The sequence below is a fragment of the Felis catus genome, chromosome D3 (assembly GCF_018350175.1).
Source record: "Felis catus isolate Fca126 chromosome D3, F.catus_Fca126_mat1.0, whole genome shotgun sequence".
Taxonomy (NCBI): domain Eukaryota; kingdom Metazoa; phylum Chordata; class Mammalia; order Carnivora; family Felidae; genus Felis; species Felis catus.
Genome location: NC_058379.1, coordinates 86764909 through 86792441, shown reverse-complemented (window position 1 = coordinate 86792441; position 27533 = coordinate 86764909). Strand labels below are relative to the sequence as shown.

The 27533-nt window shown below is 45.1% G+C and overlaps 1 long non-coding RNA gene across 1 annotated transcript; it reads left to right on the top strand.

Moving 5' to 3' along the window:
* Positions 1-15043: 15043 nt before the first annotated feature.
* LOC123381109 lies at positions 15044-24399 on the top strand. The gene is made up of 3 exons (XR_006587630.1): positions 15044-16269; positions 18891-20338; positions 22521-24399. It is a non-coding gene; the product is annotated as an uncharacterized LOC123381109 (long non-coding RNA).
* The last annotated feature ends 3134 nt before the right edge of the window (positions 24400-27533 follow it).

The following is a 27533-nucleotide window of genomic DNA, read 5'->3' as shown; positions in this document are numbered from 1 at the left end:
CAGGTCATGACCTCACGGTCCTGGGTTCAAGCCCCGCGTCGGGCTCTGTGCTGACAGCTCAGAGCCTGGAGCCCGCTTCGGATTCTGTGTCTCCCTCTCTCCCTGCCCCTCCCCTGCTCGCACTCTGTCTCTCTCTCTCTCTCAAAAATAAATAAACATTAAAGAATATTTTTAAAAAGTTAAGTATGATAATTTCAATAAAAATGAACGAAAATAATACACATTAGAAAAACGGATGGCATTTCATGTTTGTAAATATCTATAAACCAAGATACTTCAATGCGCATAGAAGACGTTTGGAAGGATAAACATCAGACTTCTAAAAATGATCCCATCTGGGTTACAGAATGCCATAAGAAAGAATGGTCTTTTACTCATTTTTTTTTTTTTTAGAATTCTTCACCTTTAAAATTCTTACAAGGAAGATGTGTTTTGAAATTTAGAAATGCAAAATCAGTCAGGAGAATTTCTTTGCAATCCAGGACTTGGAGCTAGAAGTTAGGACTCAGAGTTTGCAAACTAAGGCTTACCCAGTGACCAAATATGGAGACAGCTGGAGTAGTAAGAGACATCCACCCGATTGCTTGAAAGAGCCAGATTCTGGCAGACTAATGCATCTGGACGGCAGATAAATCACTTATTAAAGGCCACCAAATCTACCAATGGAGAATGCACAAGAGTAATTATTTATGGTTATATAGGAGAACTAACTGACGTTAAGGGTCGAATATTAAATAATAGATTTCTATTTAAGTAACAGATTTTGACTCTGGCAGAAAGGTGACAGGGAGGGAAGGAAAATAAACGGGACTAGATAAGAGACCAGGCAGCACCAAGATGCAAGAATTCAACATGGCTGCACGGCTGGTGGAAAGTCCAAGGACGCCGGCAGTCTCTGTCACAATTCCAGAACTCATGAGGCGGGTGAGGAGAGCAAGATTCCCACCCAGATGGGAGATGGGAAAGTGTCATGAGTCTCCTGACAGCCACCACTCAGCAGGTGGGGGTACAGGAAGCTTTCCTCTGGACCCGGGATCCCAGCTATGGGATAAGCTCGGATGCTCAGAGAAGAAGCAGGAATGGAATAAAGTTCCCCTTCTTTTTTAATTTTAATGTACTTTGCAATAAAAACTGCATTTATGTAAGGTATACAACCTGATGTTTTGATATACATACACACAGTGAAATGATTACAACAGTCAAGCTAATTAACATCCCTTCTCCTCACATAGTTCCCTATGTTTGAGAGGGAGAGAGAGAGAGAGTGTGTGTGTGGAGAGCACTTGAGATCTACTCTCTCAGTAAGTTTCCAGTATCCAACACAGTTCTATTAACTATATAGTTACCATGCCAGACATCTGTGACAACATGGATGGAGCTGAAGAATGTTATGCTAAATGAAATGAGCCAGACACAGAAAGACAAATACTGCATGCTCTCACTTGTATGCAGAATCTTAAAAAGTTGAATTCATAGGGGCACCTGGATGACTCAGTCAAGGGTCCGACTCTTGGTTTTGGCTCAGGTCATGATCTCATGGTTCGTGAGTTCAAGCCCCATGTCAGGCCTGTGCTGCCAGTGCAGAGCCTACTTGGAATTCTCTCTCTCTCTCTGCCACTCCCCTACTCTCTTTCATTCTCTCTCTCAAAATAAATAACCTTTAAAAAACAAAGTTGAATTCATAGATATAGAGAGTGGAACAGTGGTTACCAGGGGCAGGGAGGTTGGGAAAATGGGAAGACGTTGGAAGACGGTCAGAGGGTAGAAAGTTGCAGCAGAACAGGATAAATAAGTACTCACTCTTCTTGACCAGAGTTTGGAGAAAGGTCTGAAGCATGTGGGATACTCACAGTAAGTACAATCTGCCAGGATTTGGGGGAACAGAGAAGCCAGAAGCTCTAATGATAAAGGCTGAGCTACAAAACAGAAGGAGCACAGGACCTTGGAACCACCCAAAGAGGCCTAGGCCTGATTGCCAGAAAGAAGACTCAAGCAACAATGCAAGGAACCAAACCATCATGGTGGGCCTTTATATCCTGAGTCTGCATGTGATCTAACATCTCCTAACTTTCCCAAAAGCCAAGGCAGAAGTCACTGATGTATGTCTTGCTTTATGTAGCTCAGGACAATGGAAGTCTAGAAGCGGGTGAAGGACATTAGTGGACCCAGCTCCCAAAAGCTTGGCATGGCTGAGACCAAAGAGGCAGAGCAATATGGCAAAGCATGGGGCAGTGTTTTTCCAAGGGAAGTTCACTGTCTACCTGCCTTGGTAACTCCTGAGATGCTCGCTAAAAAACATCAATTTCTGGACTTCCTTCCAATCCTACTGAGCCAGAATATCAATGTCAACAGAGCAAGGCCAGGAACCTGAATGTTTCATAAGTAACTAGGTGGTGTCATCACCTTTCATTCGCAATGGCTGAAATGGTGGTGGCTCCAAAGAGTTGTTGTCAGATAAGCCTGGGTGAGACTTGCCTTAGCGTCTTACTGCTCACGTGACTCAGACAAGTCACCGAACATCTCCAAGTCTCAGGCCTAATGCCTTCATCATAGGCCCTGGCGTAGAGGAGTCCTCAATAAATTCCATTTGTCACAGTGAGCCAGTGCACAAGTGGCCAGCACGTGCACACCCCACACCCATTTTCACCATCTACTTTGACAGAACTCGATACTCCTTCTGATTTGTAGAACACTCTAAAAACTCAAATGACTTTTAATATCTTCGTGGTTTATGTCATAGATAAATATAAATGCATGATTTCAATAAGTCATGCTAATGTAAAGATCCAACAAAGTTTTTTCTAATAAGGGACAAGATTAAAGCAACAGAAAACACCCTATTTATTTAACTCACTTCAATCAAAGAAGTAATTCCTTGTTTCTTCCTAGATTGTCTTGAGTAATACTTGAGACCTTCAATAATACCATGCCATCTTCCATATCATATTCACACATTAACAGTGCACTGATAAGAAATATTAATTTCAGTAATGAACCATTTACTTTTATTGGGGAGGAAAATCTAATTTGTAGTTAAAGTATTCTTCTAAATATGTAGATTAAATGCCTTCTTTCTAAGCATTGAGGAAAATTATATATATGATACTGCAGAAATTTGTTAGAAGTTAATTATTTGAATATGCAAAAACTAGAACTAATTAGATGCATGAGAATTATAACAATCCAGATGTAGGAAATGTATACGTTTTCTCCATGCATTGATCCAGGGAATGAGGGCGTGCAGAAAGAAAGCACAGGGAACTGGAAATTGGGCGGCAAGGTCCTCAAAGCCCTGACCTGGCTCACTTGGGACTGTGCACAAATCACCTTCCCGCGTCTGATGATTAATTTTGTGTGTCATCTTGTCTCGACCATGGGGTTGCCCAAGAATTTGGTTAAACATTATTTCTGGGTATGTCTGGGAGGGTGTTTGGGGAACTAGACTGGCATTTGAATCTGTAGACTCAGTATAGCAGATGGCTCTCCCTAATGTGGGTGGGCGTGACTCCCTTCGGCTGAGGGTCTGAACAGAGCAAAAAGGCTGAGGGAGGGAGAATTCATTCTCTCTGCCTGTTTTGGAGCTGGAACACTGGTCATCTCCTGCCTCAGGACTCAGACTCAGCCTGGGACTATCCTGTCTGTTCTCCTCAGTCTCCAGCTTGACAATTCCTTGTAAGAACTTTACATCATAAATATGTTACTATACCATATTATAACAAGTAATAATTATAATAAATATATGCGTATTATATATATCCTATCAAATATATATATATGTGTGTGTGTGTGTGTGTGTGTGTGTGTATATCTTCTAGTGATTCTGTTTCTCCAGAGACCGCATCTAATATACCAAGCGTGTGTCCTAATCCATAAAATGAGGACATTGCACCTGTTGTTCTTCAAGATCCCTTTCATTTGCATATTCAGTGGGATGTGAATACTGACCGCTCCTGTGATTCAAAGTTCTTTGGAAAAACAGGGAACTGAAAGTTCAATGTCTTAGTAAAAGCAGTTAGTAATTACGTGACTTTGAGGGAACCATCAGACCTTTCCAATGCTCATTTTCCCAGTAAAATGAGTCTATTATTAAGTAAACGCACATGTATGGTTAGAGCTTGCCAGCAACATCCCCTTTTGGTATGGAGAACTCCTTTGTATTTGCCACTTTTGGGGACCTTTCCTTAAATTAGTTAAAGCCTACAGATTTTAAATACAGACTTGGCAAACTGCCCTTCAAAATAGCACAGTGGTTTGGAAATAAGGACAAATATTTCAAATTAATATATTATATATCATTATGCTATAATAATATATAATATATTATATTATACTATAATAACATAATATTATATAATATTAATATTATGATTGAGTTTTTTTTCTTTTTTTTCTTTTTTTTTAATTTTTTTTTTCAACGTTTATTTATTTTTGGGACAGAGAGAGACAGAGCATGAACGGGGGAGGGGCAGAGAGAGAGGGAGACACAGAATCGGAAGCAGGCTCCAGGCTCTGAGCCATCAGCCCAGAGCCTGACGCGGGGCTCGAACTCACGGACCGCGAGATCGTGACCTGGCTGAAGTCGGACGCTTAACCGACTGCGCCACCCAGGCGCCCCGATGATTGAGTTTTAGCAATTTGTTTTAAAAACATGGATGGATGACTTCTGCTTGGACCCCCCTCTTCAGTTCCTGGTGGCTACACATTCTTAAAAAAGTAAACACCCACAGCTGCTCACCAGCTTGTGGAGTTGCTCAGAACTTTGCTTCCAGCCTGTGTTGTTCCAGATGAGCTATTACAAGACACACTGTTCAGAGAGATGCTCCTCTCCGGACCAGTGCAGGAAAGGGCCTTGATCTCTGTGCCACTACCTTGTTTCAGCAATAAGAAGTCGTAACTCTTTCCTTCCCTTTTTGGCTAAGAATCCTACTTTTCTTTCCTATTCAGCTTTTATTCAATCAATTATGAATTGAGTGCCACGCACCAGGTACTGCATGAGATACCTCAGTGAATAAAACAGAGCAAGACTTTTGCCCTCTACATGCTAGTGGGGGGGAGACAGGTAAGGAACATAAATTAAGTAGCATACCACAAGGTGGGTGCTTCAGAGAAAGAAAAAGTAGAACAAGGTAAGGGGGATTAGGAGTACAGGGAGGGAGCCAGTTGGGTGGGGAAGGGATCAGGTGTGACCTACTTCCAGCCCGTCCCTGGTCCATCAGGAAGTGATGGCCCACCCACACTAGTTGCAGACGGCATATGTTAGCATGTTCTTTTCAACTGTAAAGCATTATAAAAATAATTATATCCAGGGGCGCCTGGGTGGTGCAGTTGGTTAAGCGTCCGACTTCAGCCAGGTCACGATCTCGCGGTCCGGGAGTTCAAGCCCCGCGTCAGGCTCTGGGCTGATGGCTCAGAGCCTGGAGCCTGTTTCCGATTCTGTGTCTCCCTCTCTCTCTGCCCCTCCCCCGTTCATGCTCTGTCTCTCTCTGTCCCAAAAATAAATAAACGTTGAAAAAAAAATTTTTTTTTAAATAATTATATCCATTATAGGGGCGTCTGGGTGGCTCAGTCGGTTAAGCATCTGACTCTTGATTTCGGCTCAGGTCCTGATCTCACAGTTTGGTTCCTAAGTTCAAGCCCCACTTCGGGCTCTATACTGACAGAGCAGAGCCTGCTTGGGTTTCTCTCTCTCCCTCTCTCTCTCTTTGCCCCCCTCCTTGCTCACGCTCTTTCTCTCTCTTAAAATAAGTTTAAATATATATATCCATTATAATAACCATAATCATCTAACTTAAATATTGGCACAAAAAATAACTAGAGGTCTCTCTCTCTCTCTCTTACACACACACACACACACACACACACACACACACACACCCCTCCAGTCCATTCCCGTTACCAGACTTCTTTGCCCACAGTATTATTCGATGTCACCTGTCACCTCCGAGGAAGCAGTTCTGTGAGTGTTGTTTCCTATATTCAACACAGCCTGGAGCTCTCACCTTCTCCCCATCCCTTCTGAGGCCAACATCTCTGCGGTGAGTAGCCCGTGATCAACTATGCAAAATCACTTTCAGACTATTATGGGGAGGTTTCTACAGCCCCCCAAAGCCAAGTGGGGCTCCCTTTTATAAACTGATTTTTCATGTGAGCTTCGGTAGGACTTCTGCTCAGTCTGGATAGATAATTGGGAACTGGAAATATTTAGGATGGTTTTTATTTTTTTTCATAACATTCAGGGAAAATGATCATTTTTTCCATCCCTAAACTAATGACGATTTTTGCCGTAAGCATCGTGCTTCTCCTACGTGATTTAGCCGATTTCTTCAGTAATGTTTCTTTTACCTGCTAGGTTGGCTGTGCCATCATTTCCTGGAACACCTGATTGCCTGGCTCACATTTCAGCCATGTCTCCCCTGAACTTGCTGATGGCTCAGATCCCTGATTCTCCCAGCTTCTTTCCTGTTTGGTACATTTTCAACTTCAGAGACTTTGAACTTTCCTCTCCTTCTGAAGTGGCCATAACCTGTTATATGTAACAGCATTAATGCTGACATGGATAAAGAATTAGCCCTGAGGCTGGCAAAAGTCCTGGAGTTCCGAAATCCCCACTAATAAGACTGCCCTGCAGTTAAACAGCTATAACAAACAGTAATAGCCTATCCACATCCATTATACAGCAGGACGCCCGCTGCTTTATTGACTGGCAGAAAACAATTCCCATTTCATGAAACAATAAAAATTAAATTGAGTGTAAACTCTCCCAAGGTCACTGCCTCTAACCTTCTAACATCAGCAATGAGGGCTGTAAACCCCAGCGTGTACCAGTGGGTCCGGAAGATGCCAGAACATTGGTTCCCGTGCTGCGTGTGCGGCACCCCACGGGTGGGGCTGGGTGCCGCCTCCCACAGGCAGTGTTGTCAGGAAATGACAGGAACGCTCCTTCCCACCCCAAGTCTGGCAGACGCCTTCCTCACAGCACCTGCTGCCTGCCTGGCCCACCGAGTGACGAGGCCCGTGCACGTGTCATCTTGAGAGGTATCTCGGGCAGCCTCCACTCTTGGGGACAGAAGGAGTGACAGCTCCAGTAGTTACTGGCCCATCAACGTGACCGCCAGCCTCGGGGACCGCCCCAGGTCACCCATCCTCCCCTGGTTACCCGAACACCTGCCAGCGAGAATTCAGAAAGACTCTGACAACTGACCACCTGATCGCCACCGGTCTCTCTAGCGTGAAGGCCCTCGCAGACATACGAGCATGGGGCAAATGCTGAGTAGGTCGCAAGACGAAAAGGGAAGCCGGAAGGTGATCTAGCCCAACTCCCTCCTTTCCAGAAGTGCCACCAAAACTCTCCCAGTTAAAAGCAGCAGAATAATAAACGCATGGGGAAATGCTCTGATAAGATCAATTAGGACATTCGCTGAAACTCCTAGCGAAATGAGAACACGGTTTTTCGTAAAAAGTCCCAAGCTGATCCTAAAATGTATGTTTTTATAATGCAAAGGACCTAACACAGCCAAAACAATTCTGACAAAGAGGAACACACTTGGGGGAGACTCACACGACCCAATTCCACAACAACCACGAAGTCACAGTAAACGTAACAGGTGGTACCAGCATAAAGGACAGGCCCGTAGACCAGCGGAGGAAAACCAAGAAATCCAGAATGAAACTCTACGTTAGCAGTCCGTTGGTGCTGGGACCAATGATTAGCCACGTGTGAACACGCAAATAAAACCTGACACCTTCACCACTCACCATACATAAAAATTAATTCAGAATAGATACATCTAGCTATGAGAGAAAAAAACATAAAACCTTCAATGAGGCAACATAAGAAAAACTTGTTGTGATCCTGGGTTGAGTAAAAAGTTTTCAAATACAACACCAGAAGCACGATTCATAAAAGAAAAAATTAACCAACTGTGCTTTATCAAAGTTAAAAACTCTTGCACTTGGAAAAGATACTGCTAAGAAAATGGAAGGCAAGCCACAAACGGGAAAAATACTCGCAAATCATCTGGCAAAGGAATTACATCCAAAATAGAGAACTCATAAGTCAATGCTAAGAAGATAATTCAACTTTTTAAACGGGCAAAAGATCTGAACGGACATTTCACAACAGAAGATACATAAGATTTACATTACTAACAATTACTTAATTATATGTTTATAATGGGCGAATATTATGGTATACAAGTAGTATCTCAGTGAAATTGTTTAATATAAAACAAAATCTAAAATCTCTATATGTGGCATGTCACAAATATTACATGCGACTATGAGTTTCAAAACTAATAAAAGACAATATTTCCAAAATATTACCAGTGATTACCTCTTTTTGTGGGATTATGGGTGATTATTACTCTCCTCGTTATCTGTGTTTTTAAAGTATTCTATATAAAGCATATACTCCTTTTATAATCAGAAAAACAGAAGGTTCTTTTTAAGGAAAATATGACGCCCACTAAAGGTAGTACCAAGAAATAGGAATGTGACAACTCCTTCTAAAATAGGTTCTAATAGGTCATAACACTGATTTTAGTAATCAGTCCTACATGTTGGTATAATACCAGTTCCTAAAAATGTATTAAGAATCAACTTGCCATGGGGTGCCTGGGTGGCTCAGTTGGTTAAGAGGCTGATTTTGGCTCAGGTCATGATCTCACAGTTCATGAGTTCGAGCCCCACGTGGGACTCTGTGCTGACACCTCAGAGCCTGGAGCCTGCTTCGGATTCTGTGTCTCCCTCTCTCTCTCTGCCCCTCCTCTGCTCGCTCTCTCTCTCTCTCTCTCTCTCCCTCTCTCTCTCTCTCTCTCTCTCAAAAATAAAAAAATAAAATAAAATAAATAAAAAAGAATCGCCTTGCCAAGAGTGCCTCTCACCGTTGCTACAAAACGACCTCTCTGAGCTCAGCATGGACGGACCACCACCCATCCCGGCCTGCCCTCTTCATGCCTCTCATGATTCTGCTCTTGCCACAGGATCCCGCCCATCTCCCCTGCTCTTGGGGGTTCATCCCATTGGTCACTTCCACACAGATCCCTCTGGATTTTATCACAGAAGCAAAGAGGAACTTTGCTGCTCTCCTGGGGCCACCCCTACAGAGAGAGCCTCTGGTTAACAGCAGTGCACCTGGCTACTGAGAGAAGGGAATCAGGAGGCCACCTGGCTGCTGGGGACTGTCAGGGGACAGACAGTGAGGCTCACCACTGCTGCCCCTGCGCAGTCCTCACCAACCCCCCCCCCGTCCCCACCTCTTCCCCCTCCCACTGCAGGGCCTTGGGCCTGAGCCGCCAAATCCTGAGACCTTCCTGGCTTGGAGGGAGGCCAAATGGAGCGAAAAGAGTGTGCTAATCCCTCATGTGAGGACATGACTCCTCACAACACGCCATGTTGGGACAGCGATTATTTTGAGCTGAAGGTACATAAGAAATAGTAGATGCAAGGAGAGACTTTCTTGGAACCGTCCTTCTCTGCCTAAAGACAGATCCCCGAAAGGAACCCAGTGATCAAAACTCCCCTCCCTGGGGTACCTGGGTGGCTGTCGGTTCAGTGTTGGACTCTTGATTTCAGCTCAGGTCATGATCTCACAGTTCGTGAGTTTGAGCCTCAGCTTCGCCGGGCATGGAGCCTGCTTGGGATTCTCTCTCTCTCTCTCTCTCTCTCTCTCTCCCTCTCCCTCTCCCTCTCCCTCTCCCTCTCCCTCTCCCTCTCCCTCTGCCCCTTTTGTGCTCATGCTCTCTCTCAAAAACAAATAAACATTAAAAAAATTAATATTGGGGCGCCTGGGTGGCGCAGTCGGTTAAGCGTCCGACTTCAGCCAGGTCATGATCTCGCGGTCCGTGAGTTCGAGCCCCGCGTCAGGCTCTGGGCTGATGGCTCAGAGCCTGGAGCCTGTTTCCGATTCTGTGTCTCCCTCTCTCTCTGCCCCTCCCCCGTTCATGCTCTGTCTCTCTCTGTCCCAAAAATAAATAAACGTTGAAAAAAAAATTTTTTTTTTAAATTAATATTAAAAATTGATTAATAGATTCATATACCCTTTCTCACGTGAATTTGTCTGCTCTTAGCTTATTTCACAGCCCCAGCTACCAAACCTAGGAGGGGAGAGGGAAAGTGCTTCCTTCCCCACGTGAGCCAGAGCAGAAAACCAGAGACAGCCGCGTCCTCCCGCGGCTCCCAGGCAGCTCCCTCGTGCACAGGCAAGATCTCTTTGCCACGGTCGCTCTTCACCGTCCCATCCTGCCTGCCCGGGGCCAAGGCACACAGTACACGCGCACCCCTCAGACCACTGACTCCATCAGCTGAACAAATCGCCACCAGAGAGGAATGTCAAAGACGCTGGCTGCGTGTCAAAGCAAGTGACAATTTTAATGCCGTGGGAGAACGTTGTTCCTCTGGCTGATGTTACTTTGGTTTGCGGTGTGAATGGAGGTGTGAATGGAAGGTAAACCGACCCTGCCCCACGTGAGGCTCAGCCAGACCCACAAGAGCCCCTCCACCTGGACAACTTTGTTTGCCTTCGGTCTTGGCAAGCTTCTAGCAAAAGAAGTGAAGGCCAGTCCCCAACTCCAGTGCTAGAATCAACAGATAGTGCTGTTTCCAAAGGGAAATAGTCACCTCCACAGAAACTGCAGGTGCACCAATCGCTCGTCCCCGGGGAAGGGGAGGACCAGAAAACAGAGCACAGGGTTTGCATTTCTGCGGTAGCCGTGTGGACGAAACGAATCCTTAGCGGCCCGTAACAGTGCTTTGACCATCCGGCTTTCCTCACAGACCCACCAAACTACAGCAGCGTCCCAGGCAAGAGGAGCATTCCTGCTAACCCACGGTGGCTTTCCGCTGCCTGGGCGCAGAGAGAAGGACAAGGGAACAGTGCCGGTGACCTTACTGCTTATCACTTCACCGAGTCACAGTCCACGAAGCAGTGGTGACACGTATCCCCAGCAGCGATGGGCACGCCCACACTATGAGTGTTTTGTAAAACTAACGAACAAAATAGAAAAAGTTTATAATTAAGAGCGGAAAAGCATCACCACAATGTTCTAGAGAGGATGCAAAACGAGGCTCCATAAAAACCTTGATGCAAACCCTGAATTTTCACCCGCTGGCCGCGCGATATGGATCCAGTGACTTAAGCTACCGAACCCACCCTTCTTCATCTGTAAAATGTTACAAACTCTCTTCCTCCAAAGCATACGGTGTTGTCGTAAGGATGAAGTGATGAAATACAATACAAATACTGGGTTACTAAAAAGTGCCACACAGATGTATTACATTTTATGTTGAATATATTTTTTCATGAGTTTTCCAAAAGGATCAACAGAAGAAAACTCTCACAGCTCTCACTGCCTGTACTGCTTCATACCTTCCCCAGTACTAATGTACCTGGTGATTCATTACTGCTGATGAAGACTGAACCCGGAATTTTCATACTGAAACATTAAACTTTCACAAATGATGGCATTTTCAAAAAAGAGCCTAGCAGTGTTCGTATGCTAATAATAGACATTCCGAGCTGTGTCTATTCGTTAAAGTAAAAATTTCCAAGACAACAAGCTGAGAATTCTTTACTCATTTGTAAGTTCTTAGTACCATTGAGCAACTATCTGAAAATTCGTTAGGATAAAGTTCAAGGGTTAATATGTTCAGAATCTCCTAATTTGTTAACTATGAATAATATACTAAAAACAAGTTGCCCTAATCCTTCAATTTATTAAATGGATATCTGCACTACCTTAGCAAGGAGTTGTCATTTTAAATTAAGAGTAGATTGAAAAGAATTGACATTAATCTGCCTCATTCAGCCACATTCTTAACTTTTCTGAGAACAAAAAAAAAATTAATTATCTCTAGCTTTTTCCATCATGAGAAATTCTGACACTTTAAACATGACCTATCACATAAATCAATAGTGCGAGGCCTATGTCCGGTCAAAACTATCAATCATAGCATTTATTTTGTGTATTCTCAGTTTTTTAAATTGTCCTCCCCTTTTTCATATTAAGCCACTCCCCACGATCGGCACTTTCTGGCCATCTTGGTCTCATAAACCCATTCCCACAAACCCCCTGAAAATGCTGTTGGGCATCCCAGTTGCTGCATTTTTTTTAATTTTTTTTTCAAGTTTATGTATTTATTTTGGGGATAGAGAGAGAGAGTCATTGCAAGTGGGGGAGAGGCAGAGAGAGAATCCCAAGCAGGCTCTATGCTGTCAGTGCAGAGCCTGACACGGGGCTCGATCTCACGAACCACGAGATCATGACCTGAGCTGAAATCAAGAGTCGGACACTTAACCGACTGAGCCACCCAGGTGCCACTCCCCCAGTTGCTGTATTTTAAAAGAAGAGGCAAAGTGAGGGCCCTAATTAGCACGGGGAATGATGACAGGAACACTCCCATCATAAGCAGAAGACCCTCACTGCATTGGTCAGGGTTCTCCAGAGAAACAGAACCAATAGATCTATACAGATCTATTTACAAAGGAGAGTTATTACAGAAGTTAGTCACGGGGTTAAGGAAGGTGAGACGTCCCACAATCTGCTGTCTGCCAGCTGGAGACCTAGAAGAACCAGTGGTATAATTCATCTGAGTCCGAAGGCCAGCGAAGCGGGGAGATGATGGTATAAATTCCAATACGAGTCCAAGGGCCTGAGAACCAAGAGGGTTGAGGGCTGATGTCCAAGGGCAGGAGAAGATGTATGCCCCAGCTTAACAGAGTGAATTTACCCTGCCGCTCGGGCACTCAACAATTAAACGATACGCGTCTGCATTACGAGACATCCGCACAAGAACACTCAGAAATAATGTTTCACCAGCTATCTGGGCATCCCTTAGCCCCGTCCAGTGGACACACCAAGTTAACCACGACAGTCGGTTGCACGGAGAGGTCCAATGTCCCCATAGCGATGACGCCTTGTAGCCACATGCCTGAGCTCACTCTAAAACGCCACTAACTAATCTGGTGATGGTAATAAAGCTCTCCAGATCTTAGTTTATCCGAGCTTACTTATCTACGAAAATATCTAATTCTGGAGGGAAGCCATGGGGCTACTGGGTGCAATTATGTGACTTATTATTTCACAAAGAACTAAAAGTGAGGAAAGCAGTATTTCAGCCAATATCTGTGAGTTCTTCCACAATATCCACACTTGACTAAATTGGGTCAAATACCTTCCCAATTTTTTGTTTGATTTTTAATTCATGTGGTTTATTACTCACATTTTTATTTTATTTCCAACTCAGATTAATCCTTGACTTTATGAAAACCAAATGAATTCAGGAAGAGGAATTAACAAAATTACTTAATTCTATTCCACAAGGAATAGGTCTGTTCTTGACAGTTTATCCTGAAATCCTATATCCAAAACTCCTTGAAACAGGACCCAGGGCATTCGTTTCTCACCCATGTCATAAATAGTACCTTACTATGAAGACTTCAGAAAATAATGGGCTGAGTAATGTAACTTCCATTCCAAAATGAAACAGCCCAAACCCTTTAAGAAAATGAGCAATCACGATAGGAAGCTGTCAATTTTAAAATAAAAAAATAAAAAGCAAGGGGAGAGGAGGCTATAAATTTGACCTCTTCACAACAGGCTATATTCTTTTCTTTTTAGCTTTTTTGCATGGCCTAAAATATTTACAGAATAATAGCCACGTGTTTTCTAAGAGTGCTTCTTCCCTTTTCCACAAATGAGTAAAAAAGTTCACGACCTTTACATTTGTATGTTTACAGGGGCACCTGGGTGGTTCAGTGGGTGGAGCATCCGACTTCGGCTCAGGTCATGATCTCCTGGTTCCTGAGTTCAAGCCCCGAGACAGGCTCTGTGCTGACAGCTCAGAGCCTGGAACCTGCTTCAGATTCTATGTCTCCCTCTCTCTCTACTCCTCCCCTGCTCATGCCCTGTCTGTTTGTCTGTCTGTCTCTCTCTCTCTCTCTTTCAAAGGTTAAAAAAAAAACAAAAACAAACAAAAAAAAAACCCACACATTTAAATTTGTATGTTGACTCAGCTGAACGGGAAGAGTCAGGAGCTGTGCCCAGGGAATGCCTGCACTCCGGAGCAACTCAGCAAAGGACGATGCCCTTGGCTTTCTCCTTCCCACCCCCCGCCCACCTGCCCACCAGCACGTATGCTGTCCTACCTTAGACAGGAACATGGACTTTCCAGGAAGGGGGATCAGTAGGAGTTCCACCGGCCACGTCCTGCGCTGGAGATGACCGTCACAAAGGGAAGACTTGGCCAAACCAGTCACACGAATTTAAGAATGTCTCAAATGCTTGTAAAACCAGGCGTGGTGGGGCAGCTGGGTGGCTTCGGTTAACGCCATGTGATCTCGGGGCCCGATCTCCTGCTTTGTGCGTTGGAGCCCCGCTTCGGGCTCTGTGCTGACGGCCCATTTAAAAAACAAAAACGAAAACAAAACACCACCAGACCTCGCGTGGACCTGCGCGGCGAGGCTCCTCCCCGCTGACCTGGGAGGTGGTGCCGGCGCCAGTGTGACCACGCCGGGCCCCCGCCACTGTCGCTCAGGGAAGCCACCGTGCGGACGCCGTGACAGCGCAGGGACACGGCCGCCGGGGCCTCGTCTCACCGTGCGTGCTCGCAGAGTGGCAACGAGCGGAGCCCAAGGGTGTGGACCCGAGCCGAGCGTGGGCTCCCGCGCTCATCCGCGCCGAGCCTGAGGCCTCGCGCCCGGCGGCCCAGGCGACAGCCTGACCGGGACTTCGCGGGGGTCCTGCAGCACCTGCGGCACCGCGTGCCGGGAGGGGAACGGCGGCGGCGGCGGCCCCTACGCACGGCCGGCTCCGGGTGGGGGCTGCGGGTGCGGGGCGCCGGGTGCCGGGTGCCGGGTGCCGGGCTCCGGCCACGGCCCAGCCCCACGCCGCGGCGGCGCTGCGCTTCCTGCGCGCCTCCCGAGGACGGAGCAGGCGCGGGGCTGCCCCTGGCGCCTGCAGGGGGGGAGGGAGGCGGGGAGACTGGGGGGGGGGGGAGGGGGGGCACCTCGCGCCTCAACCCTGAGCCCAGAGCCCCGCCCCGCGCTGCACCTGCAGAGCTTGAGGCCTGTGCCCTCGCAGGCCCCGACGGGGTCGCGCTCGCTACTGCCGGTTACTGCCAGGCGCGGAGCAGCCTGCACAGGCCCGAGCCCGGGGCCTCCTCTCCCGCCTGGCTGCCGGGTAACTGACTGCGCCCCCGGCCAGAGGGGAATGGGCCTCCGGGGATGGGATGGGACGGGGCCTCCAGGAGGGTGTGGAGGACGTGACCGGAGACAGGCACTGCTGCAGGGTTAGGCCCTCGACTGAGCAGACCCGACCACGCTCCACCACCACCACCGCCACCGCCCAGTCAGGCCACGTGGGTTCAAGGCCACGCTATGGGTCTTCGTAGGTGGACCAGTCTGTTATTGCCCCCCATGATGAGGGGTACCGAGGCTGTTCTCATGGTGGGCGATTACCTTCAGGAGACAAAGCATGTTTGGGGTGCTAACATCAATGCCCACGGTCGTGGGTTGATTTCGAGACCTAGAAAGGGTTTGGGTTTGGTTTTGGTTTGTTCTGCTTCTTTGGGCTAGAGCCAGCCACAGTGACCCCAGCAGGTTCTGAGGGCCTGCGGCCTCCACGACGGCTAAAGTATAGTCTGAGGTGGGCACTGCTCGCTTTGGGTCAGCCCGGGTCACTAACGGGGCCTGGTGGTCCAACCTGGCTAATCACTGCTAGGAGTGAAACTGAGGCATGAAGTAGATACCTGGGTTTGGGGAGGTACAGGCTTAGCCCAGGCCCCTGAGACCCCCACCCTGAGCTGTGGAGGTGTGCAGGCAGGCGGGAACCAAGTAGCCCGAGGTGAATCACAGCCCACATCCCTTCCAGGGTGCTGCTCCCTTCCCTCGTGTCCTAAAGGGCCTGGGAGCTTGTTCTTCAGAGGGTGCTGGGCCCACAGTGGCCAAGGTCAGGTGTTCTCGCCCAAATGGCCTGGTTGCAGGGCCCTTACTTAGGACAGGGGAGTCTCCTTTTCCTTAGCTCTGGATGTGTTACTGTTTTGATTGTACACTGGGCAGGGCGGGGGGGAATCAAACTTCTAGATTTTTTTAATTGCCATTCTTTGGTACCGCCACAGACTAATAGTAAATAAAATTTCTTGCAATTATATGGCAAAAAAGATAACTGTGATACCAGCTTATATCTTTGCACACAGCCCTTAAACATAGGATCAAACAAGAGAGCAAACACAGGTAAAGGCCTGAAGACAGGGTCGCTTGGATGCCTCAGTCAGGTAAGCATCTGACTCTTGGTTTCCGCTCAGGTCGCGATCTCACATTTCATGGGTTCGGGCCCTACGTCGGCTCTGTGCTGGTAGCACAGCACAGAGCCTGCCTGGGATTTCTCTCTATCCCTCTCTCTCTGCCCCTTCTCTGCTTTCTATCTCTAAATAAATAAGTGAACATTAAAAAAAAAAAAAAAAAAAAAAAAAGCCTGAAGCTATCAACAAAGACCAACAGAGCAAGACCTATGGCTTCTAGATGGAGTCTGACTTTTCAAGAACACGGAAGGTAATTGGATAACTATTCTGTAATTTTTTTTTTCAACGTTTTTTATTTTTATTTTTGGGACAGAGAGAGACAGAGCATGAACGGGGGAGGGGCAGAGAGAGAGGGAGACACAGAATCGGAAACAGGCTCCAGGCTCTGAGCCATCAGCCCAGAGCCTGACGCGGGGCTCGAACTCACGGACCGCGAGATCGTGACCTGGCTGAAGTCGGACGCTTAACCGGCTGCGCCACCCAGGCGCCCCTGTAATTTTTTTTGTTGATTCAACAAGATAAGCTTTCCCAGAACGGCAGCAGGAGGGATTGAAGTTTTACCCACAGAGTGTGTTCTGGGACACCAGAATGCTTATGCAAAGTGCCTGTGGGAGATCGCCCTGCCCTGCAGGCCTGTGTAGGGACCCCTCACAGAATTTGTCGATGGCTTCATTATTATCACTCAGAGATTTAAACAAATGTTTCTTCTTTTGGAGTGCAAGGCCAGAATACCAGCCTAGAGAATGATAATCTATTTTTTCCCTCCTTGTATAGGTTTCACTTACCAAGAGTATTTCTTATGAGACAGTTGTAGCCATTCCGGGAGCCCACAAACCATGTTCACAAGGTCAAGTCCACCCAGACAAATGAAAATTAAAAAAAAAAAAAAAAAAAAAGGTGTGTGATCAGGTCAAGTCAAAAGTTAGGGACCAGCTAGAACAGAATGTCATCGTGCCTTTGAGATTAGAGAAAGGGACAGACATGCTTGTCCTTCTGTCTTGTTTTATGTTCCCTCGGAGCACGGCGACCACATCAGAGAGGCTTCCGCGGGTGACTGATTTGACAGGTAGCTTACAAGTGCGGCCCAAATTCAAAAACCTCCCAGCCCCCATGAAACCAGGCTCTTCTTTCTCATCTTTTCTTGACATTTTGCTCCTAAAATTAGCTTTTTGATGAGAAAATTGCAGTGGGTCATACCAAAGCTAGTTAGAGGTGAGGCAAATGCCTTAGATTGAAATTGAGTTGATTCTACTTTGCTTGCTGATGGTGGCTGGTAATTGGACATTGGAATTAGAACTGCTGTGACCTTTCACAATAATAAGAAAAAAAGCTCTATTCAATTTGCTGGAATTTTTTTCGACATTTAAAGCATTTTTTTTGAATGAAGTAATTTACTCTTCTTTTTAAATTAGCAATACCAAGCAGCCTGTTTTTCATGTCGTTCTGTGCATTTATTCAATAATTCTAGTTCTCAGATCAATAAAAACCAATCTGTTTCTCACTTTCTTATCACCTCTTGCTCCAATCCCAAACCCCCCCCGCCCCCGCTGTTCATGGAAGTTACCAGTGTGACTTGCCTTCCCTCCCCTCACTCTTCCTGCCACCCAGATCTCAGAGATGCTCCTCTCCAGATGCAGTCTACACTCCCTTCCTCCCCTACCTAATGTCATGTCTGCACTGGCCTATTAGCATGTTTTGAGTTGCCGTTTGGGAGTGGGGTGATGGACAAGATGTGGAGTTGCTGTGCCAATTATGCACCAAAAGCTAGAACGAGACTGCGTTTCTTTCTCCATAGGATTTCCCTAATGTTGTATCGCTCATCCTTTCAATTCATTTATTTCCATCACTTAACAAATGTTTATTGGGTGCCACTCTATGTTCACCCATATTCAAGTACCTTGATAAGATTCCATATTGCTCAAAGCAAGAAGAAAAAAAAAGTCTGCCCTCATGGGCTTATATTCTAGAAGGCAGACACAGACAATCAAAAAATATAGATCAATCAAAAAAGTAAAATGTGTATTATACGAGAAGGTGCCAAGAGCTATGAAGAAAAAAAAAGAGTCTGGACTTGTAATGAACTGAGAACTTCTAGAAGGAAGATCAGGAGTTCTGTTTGAACACAAGATTTAGATATATGTTAGACAAGCAGAGGTCACCTACACAGAGACACCAGTGCACAGCTGGAAATCAGGAGACAGAGCTGGATGATGGCTGGTAGTCATTTCCACAAACAGGATATTTAAAGCCATGAAACTGGCTGACAGCAGCAAGAAGGAGTATAGATTAAAAAGGCAAAAAGTCCAGGGGCGCCCGGGTGGCTCAGTCATTTAAACATCCAGCTCTTGACTTTGGCTCAGGTCACGATCTCACAGTTTGTGAGTTCAAGCCCCACGTTGGGCTCTGTGCTGAGTGTGCAAAACCTGCTTGGGATTCTGTTTCCCTCTCTCTCTGCCCCTCCCCTGTTCATGTGCTCTGTATCTCTCTCAGAATGAATAAATAAGCTTTAAAAATTTTTTTAATATTCAAAGAAAGACTCCAGCTTCCACCCTACTAGCCCTCTCTTGTCCTTTCTCACTATCTTTTTCTACTAGGATGGAGAAAGCCAGCTAGTGCGTTGTGAGCTGCCCACTGGGAAGCTCTGTGTGGCAAGGAACTGATGTCTCTGGCCAATAACCATCAAGGACCTGAGGCCTGCTGACTGCAGAAGTGGATTCTCCCCAGCTGAGCCTTCAGATAAGACCACAGCCCACGCTGACTCTTCAATTGCAGGCATCTAAGACACAACCTGAGCCTAAGGATCCAACTAAACGGCCTGGATTCCTGACCCCCAGAAGTAGTGAGATAATAAATGAATATTGTTTTTAGCTGCCAAGTTTGAGGGTTGTCACACGGCAATGTAACTAATACAACAGAGAGGGAGTTAAAATCCAGACATGTTGTTGCCAGAGCCTACTTGAAAAGAACGATATGGAGGGGCACCTGGGTGGCTTAGTCGGTTAAGCATCCGACTCTTGATTTCAGTTCACCTCATGATCTCACGGTTCATGGGTTTGATCCCCGCATCAGGCTCTGCACTGACAGCATGGATCTCTCTCTCTCTTCTCTCTCCCTCCGTCTCTGCCTACACGTACCCTCTCTCTCTTTCTCTCTTTCAAAATGAATAAACAAACTTGAAAAAAATCAATATGGAGAAAGGGCTGTTAGGATGCGTATGGAATTGCAGAGTTTCATCATTTTCAATCCGTCCCTCTGCTGCCTACACAAAGTCCCCAGATCAAGACAAGGTAGGACTCTGGAGAGAAAGGATGGCATATTACACTTGTGGTCACGACTCTGACCTCCAGAGTGATCATACTCACAAAACAGTAGCCTCCCCCCTTCACAATTTGACATGGGTAAACAGAGACATGTTCTCTGCCATTCTTGTCCATGGAATTAAAAATATCTAGCTTCATTTCATCAGATTCCAGGATTTCATATTTTTTTTAACACTTCTTAGAAGACCTTTTAAATATAGCATTTAAGTTTAAGAAAAAAATCAAAGCTGTCTAGCACAAGTCATACTGTGGATCCTTCCCCCATATATGAAATTGGATTTTTAAAAGTCAATAAAACTGGCCTGGAGGGGAAAAAAAAGAAAAGGAGAGAGAGTTCATAAAAATAGTTGATGTATTAATCAGTGAAATGAGATTAATTTGCTTTGCATAGAGAAGAGTTGGTTCAATCGACGGATGATAATGTAAATCAAGTCATTGTTTTTTTTTAGCAGCCCCAGAACTGCTGTGAACCCCTTCCTCCCGGCAGCTTCCTCCCTGAACCCCTTCCTCCCAGCAGCTGCTCCCCTACCCCTTCATCTCTGGCCCTACAGTATTTGAGGTTCATAAAGAACCAGGCCCCCGTGGAGCAAAGGGAAAAGGGGAGCTGTCCAATGGGCATAGAGTTTCAGTTCTGCAAGATGAAAAAGTCCTGGTCATCTGTTGGATAAAAATGTGAAGATAGTTAACACCACTGAACTTTATACTTAAAAATGGCTTAGGAGGTAAGTTTTGTATTATAAGAGTTTTACCACAGTTTAAAGAAACAAGTAAATACATAAGCAAGCCAGCAAGCAAAGGAAACCTTCACCAGGAGACCCAAAAGTTTTTATAAGTTCTAGAAATCTCCTTTTAAACATTTTTTCTTCATAAAAGATAGTCAGCACTGATGACAAATCAGGGGGCATAATCTTGTAGTTCAAGTCAGCAGCTCACAGATAGCATATTAAATGTTCTATTGGAAATACAGGTACTGTAGGAGTTACAGTTAATTATGCCAAAACAAATTTCATGGGCAAATGCAAACAAAGCACTGCTTAGAATAACTAGTTAGATAATCCAAGGTGAAGTGTCCCTCAGAAGCTGAATACAGACGTGTAAGTACAGGAACCTGACACCAACTGCTTCTAGAAGGAATTCTATTTCTCCCCAGAGTATACATGCAAAACACATGTAAAGCCAATATGACTTTTAAATATGCATAAACATGCTTATTAACACACACACACTCTCTCTCTCTCTCTCTCTCACACACACACAAATGAGGCTTGAGTCTCTACACTAATTGTCCTAGATCTGATTATTTCTACAACTAAATATTTAGTTAGTACCCTCAAACATAATCTGTAATACAATCTGAGCAAGCCTGTATTTTAGATGGGCTCTGAATGACCTCCTAATCTAAATTGTTCAAACAAAATAACACTTGAAGAATAGATTGAAAAATGAATATAGCGACAGAGAACTACAGTGAGCGCAGGAAGAAGCTGTCAGGCATTTTTGACATGAGTTTCATTAGCATACCAAAATACCGAGAGTCAGAGCAAAACTCAAACCCAGATATTCTGCTCATCTGAAATGCATTAATTCTGAGTGTTAATTCTCTGATTGGAAAGATGGAGGGGTTTGGGTTTTTTTTGTTTCTTTTCTTTTCTTTTCTTTTCTTTTCTTTTCTTTTCTTTTCTTTTCTTTTCTTTTCTTCTTTTCTTTTCTTTTCTCTTCTTTTCGAAACGTAAGCCTGTGGTGGCTCTAATTGGCCCCGAGTCTGCTATACCTCTCACATACAAAATTTTCATTCAAACAACTTAATTTCCAAATAATTTCACACAAATTTAAGCTGAGCATAAGCTTAGAAGGTGTTACACAAGATATACATTTTAGCACTTAATGAAAAATTCTTGAGAATATATATCCTGAATTCAAATAAAGAAAAAGGGAATACTATACCATGAAATAACAATAACCAATTAAAAATACTTTAGTCTTGAGAAATATGAATTAGAATTAAAATATTCAAGAGTTTAAAACAAATCATTTGCAATGATTAGGCATAGATTTTTGGCACTGATTTAGTTTCGCTGCTGCTAAAACGTCTTCAAATCTTATGTGAACCTTGGGCTCAGTCATTCCAAGCCAGAGGCTTCATCCATAAATTTAATAATGGTTCTCCATGCCCTAAGAATTCCTTTTAAGCTGAACTAACAGATGCAGCAACAGACAGAAGTAATTATATTAACTTGAAAAAATATATATAAATCGAATTTAGCCTGCTTGCCCTGGAAAATTTTAAACTATTGAGAATTATGAAATGAAATGCATAGAAACGCCACAAGGGGGTGCTGTGGATAAACCAACAAGAGCCCTTTCTTGGCCACGTGGATAACAGGGAAACAATCTTCCAATTTCCACCCTCACGGAATATGGAGAGAAACACAGACCGTGCACAAAAGGAGAGGAGGGATTTTTAAATAGGAATATATCCAGAACATATATCTAGAAACAGAGCATCACACATGAAAACAGGTATCAAAAGACAGACAGAAGACTTACTTTCCCTTACCCTATTTTCTGATCGGAGATTGAGTCATATTTGAGATATATTTACTCTTTGTCTTTAGGGAACAATCCACTTAAAAAAAAAAAAAAAAGTAGGTCAAAGGCTGAGTTTCCCCGGAGGGAGCCTTCCAGGTGGACCCCCCCCCGCCCAGCCAGCCTCCAATTACACCACATGCTAGTTCGGCTCAAAGCCCTGTCTTGTGCCATGACATTCTCAAGGGCTAAGTAAAACACAAAAGCAAACAAACAAAAACCCTCACTCCTGAAGGTTTAAAATGCAAATCGAGTTCTGAAATTCTGAGTCAGGCTTTGTTGTGCACAGAATTAATTCCACTGTTTTTAACTTCCCAGAAGTGAAGTCGCTGAAGAAAGTATCGCTGAAACTTGAAGATGAAAAGCTATAAGCCGTTCCATTATTCGGCTTTCAAAGCTTTCCCCTGAGTGACAATACAAAAACGGAGCTCCTCGCACAGTGCCGGGTTGTCATCTTTTTCATAAAAGCATTTATTTGATTGATAAAATCTGTGATACCTGGAGGTTCGATTATTTTTCACGAATCGTTTTCAAAATGAATCACAAAAGTGCTTTTCTTTGCTCTTCCTCGACCTTGTTAGCCGAACCCACTATCCCCAAATCAACTACAATTTAGCTATTCTAGATTTTCTCCCCACCCTGCCCCATTGCTCTGAATTTTAGCAAAGCATGAGCTAAATAATAATACAGCAGTATGAGTGGCAGAACCGAGCACACAGAAGGAGCTTGATGATCATCCGTTCCTTACCCCGTGCTTCCAGTTGGTTTTTGTGTGTGAGAAGACCATCCCCTTCGCTTCCACCCAAGGGCAGCTGTATACACAGCTGTCAGCGAATTTTCCACAAGCTGTGCCCTTCAATCCTAAGCCAGGGTCTCCCATCCAAGGAGGCCTCAGCATACCGACACCTGCCATTGCCTCGTGAGCAGTCTCCTGTATGCCCTGCCCTGTAAGAGGCACCGAGGGGCTGTAGGTATGTGAAAAGCACGGTCTGTTAGTACCAACAGCTGGATCCAGCAGCCTTTTGAAACACTGAGCTAGGAGTCTGGTGGGTCTGTCATCGAATGCTGAGTTGCACGACACAAAGTGGTTGGCATGAGGCAGCAGGGCGTGAAAAGAATGTGGACCCTTAGTGGGTTCAACAGTGTCCTCCAAAAAGATATGTTCGCCGCCTAACCCGGGGTACCTGTAAATGTAACCTTACTCGGAAATTGTTTCTTTGCAGGTGTCATTCATTAAACATCCTGAGAGGAGGTCTTCCCGGATTTAGTGTGGGCCCTACGTCCCATGACTGGCGTCCTTATGAGAGAAAAGAAAGGGAAAGTTGACGCAGACAGACACAGAAAAGAGAAGGCCGTGTGTGCACGGAGGCAGATAGGGGAGTGACACAGCTACAAGCCAGGGAGCACCAGGCGCAGCCAGAAGCTGGAGGACAGAGAAGAGAATAGACTCCCCTTTGCTCTCCAGAAACAGCCATGCCTGTGAACACCTTGATTTCAGACTCATCGTCTCCAACACTGTGAGATAAATCTGCTGTGTGTGTGTGTGTGTGTGTGTGTGTATGTGTGGTGTTTTTTGAGAGAGCCCAAGCAGGAAAGGGTCAGAGAAAGGGGGACAGAGGATCTGAAGCAGGCTCTGCACTGACAACAGTGAGCCTGACGTGGGGCTTGAACTCACAAATCACTAGATCATGACCTGAGCCAAAGTTGGACTGACAGACCCACCCAGGTGCCCCAATAAGTCTGTTGTAAGCCAGCCGGGTTGTAATAATTGCTTACTGCAGCCCAAGGAAGCTGATACAACTACACAGTTTCAAATCCGTTTCCCCACCAGCTCTGTGGCCTAGGACACCGAACATCGGTGTCTCCATCTAGAGTCATAACACGCATCTCACAGAAAAATCAGAAAACAACTCAGACTGCTTATCATCCAGTCTCCAACCTATGGGACCGTGCGTATGAGACTTAACACGTTGTCTCAGCTTCCTCATCTATGAAATGGGGATGGAAACAGTAACGTAACCTGGTAAGGCTGGGGCAAGAACTTGGGGACACCATACACGGAAATCGCAGATGCAGAGAGCCATGCCTGCATAGACAAAGTCCTCGGCAAGTGGGAGCCGCAGATGCCTGACCCGCCGTGGCGGCGACTGGCAGGGGAACTGAGTAGGAGGGAGACCAGTAATGTTTGGGGGGCCAGACAACTCTGACTGGAGAGTCAATGTGACATGTACCCTGAAGCAACGGTCCCATTTGGATGGGTCACAGAGAAGGAAAGGGCATTTTGGGAGGTGGGATGGGCTCAGGAACATAATGAGCAAAGGAAGAATGGAGGTGAAGGAATGTGACAAGGGTCTGGAGAACCGGTGGGTAAGAGGGACCTGAGAGGGCTGGACGGCTAGACCGAAGTTAAAATTCAGTAGAAATCCCACGGGCGGTTCAGATGTGATACACCATGACGCAAAAAGACATTGAAGTCTTTGAATAAGGAAATGACACCCAAAAAAAGAATGTGTAAGAAAGAGAGTCCGGTGGGAAAGAGCAGAGCTGAGCTCCTCACAAGGGCTGCGGCGACGGGCTGGGCACTTGCACTCTGGCCGGCATTTGTTTATTAGCACATGCAAACGTGCGTCACGTTACCGTGTCACCTTGTCATAAACACTTCCAAACTCCTCGCGGGGTCTGACTTACCTTATCGCAGACCCATAGGGAACAGCTGGGCCTCCAAACAGCCAGAGCCGGGTCTCTGAGGACTGGACCATGCGTCGAAAGGAGAGCAAAAGAGGGTAACAGACAACAGCCCAGCGGGTGGGGGGCGAGGGGGAGGCACGAAGGGGGTCAAATCCCCTGATTTGCAGGTATGAAAGAAATAAGCCATTAACTACACTTAATAATACTGTACTGTGTGTTTGAACCACGGGAACCTACCCCAACAACCAAGAGCACACTGTACCCACTGTATGTTAGCCAATTTGACAATAAGTTATATTTTAAAAAATAAACAAATAAATTTAAAAAATTCTTATCACAGGGGCGTCCGGGTGGCTCAGTCGGTTAAGCGTCGGACTTCGGCTCAGGTCACGATCTCACGGTTCATGGGTTCGAGCCCCGCGTAGGGCTCTGTGTTGACAGCTTCAGATTCTGTGTCTCCCTTTCTCTGTTCCTCCCCTGCTCGCACTCTGTCTCTCTCTCAAAAATAAATAAAGATAGAAAAAAATTTAAAAATTCTTATCGCAAGGGGGAAAATGTTCTGTAAGGACGCAGGTGGTGGATGTTAACTAGACTTACTGTGGTCATCATTTCACAGTACGTACAAATCTCGAGGCTGTGGTATGCTGGAAACTAATATAATGTTGTACATTTATCAGACCTTAATTTAAAAGTTGGGGGGGGGGTCCTGGGTGGCTCAGCGGATTAAGCCTCTGACTCTTGATTTCGGCTCAGGTCAGGATCTCACGATTCGTGACACGGAGCCCCCACTCGGGCTCTGAGCTGACAGCGTGGAGCCTGCCTGGGGTTCTCTGTCTCCTTCTCTCTCTGCCCCATCCTGCTCGTGCATTCGCTCGCTTTTAAATAAACTTTAAAGAAAGTTTTTAAAAAGGAGCAAAATCAGGGCTGCTGTGATCTTTAGGGAAGCTGAAGGGATCAGAAATGAGGAGAATCAGACGCCGATATTTCGAGAAGTACGTTGGTGGAGAGTGAGAGCGCTGAGCTGTAAGGAGAGTAAGGAAGAGCTGACTGCAGGGCCTTCCGGAGGTGAATAAAACTGACTCGCTTATGGACATGGAAGGAACCGGAGAAAAGTGAAGTAAACGTTGGAAAGAATCACAGACTCAGAGTGACCACACACCCCAACTCGCCCTTCCTGCTCCTTGAGGCTCCCTGTCAAATCGCCTAGGAAGGGTCCCCCGCAGTGACGACGCACGTGAGGGTCCTTTCTTAAATGTTGCCTTGCTGAGCCAGAATTACAGACCGACGATTTCAACACTGTCAAGTTAAATTAAAGCACGTGGACCGAAAACAAATGTTGCCATGAGAGAGAAGTTACTAGAAGGAAAACTTAGTAAAAAGAAAAAAAGATTTTTTTTCTAAGATTCTCCTGGCCACAGGGGGTCAGTGTTGCTTCGAAGCAAAATGACCCCAAGTCCTTTTGGGGGGTCTAAAGGTCTTAAAGAAATTATTACATTTTCTCCTAAAAAAAAAAAACAAAAAAAAAACAAACAAAAAAAACCATGTTTTGATACATCTGATTTTTAGGCATACTGAGTGACAGATGGTTACAGCATGGTAAAAAATTTCAACTTGTTAAAAAAATAAACTTGTTAAAAAATATATATTTCATGCACAATGAACTTGGATCCTCACCGTTCAAAAGCAATAAGAGAAATTAAGAGAGGGGAGAAATATATATATATATATGTAGAAAAACACATGCATCCTCTGATATATATATGTGTTCAATATGAGTGTTCAATTTAACTCAGAGCTCAGTGCCAAGGAGAAATAAACCATTTCTTTACTCTTTAGCTGAAGAGGTCAGACATATGCTCATGTACATATTTAAATTGAGATTTTAAAAATACAACCATCCTGGGGCGCATGGGTGGCTCAGTCGGTTAAGTGTCCAACTGTGGCTCAGGTCATGATCTCACAGTTGATGGATTCGAGCCCTGTGTTGGGGCTCCGTGCTGACAGCTCAGAGCCTGGAGCCCGTTTCAGATTCTGTGTCTCCCTCTCTCTCTGCCCCTCCCCAGCTTACCCTCTGTCTCTGTCTCTCAAAATAATAAATAAATGTTAAACCATTTAAAAATAAAAAATAAATAAAAATATAGCAATCCTTGTAAATTAGCGAGGTAAAAGATGCAAATAATTAGCCAACGAAGCCAACTTTTATGTGGATTTTTTAAAAACAATAGATTATTTTTTTAAAGCAACACACTATTTCTCTGCTTCTCCTGCCACTCATTACCACATTTACCTCTTGGTAAAGATACAAAAAGGAAAAATAAAAGCTCTATTGACCCTACATATGAGAGAAAAAGAGAAGATTTAATGTATATGTGCAATGGAGTATCACTCAAGTAATGAAATCTGGCCATTTGCAGCAACATGGATGGAACTAGAGCCTATTATACTAAGTGAAACAAGTCAGTCACAGAAAGACAAATACCAAATGATTTCACTCATATGCGTAATTTAAGAAACAAAGAGCAAAGGTTAAAAAAAAATACAGGCATACCTCGAAGCCAACTCTCAACTACAGAGAACAGACTGATGGTCATGGGGGGAGGGGGTTAAATAAGGTGATGGGGATTAAGAAGGCACTGGTTGAGG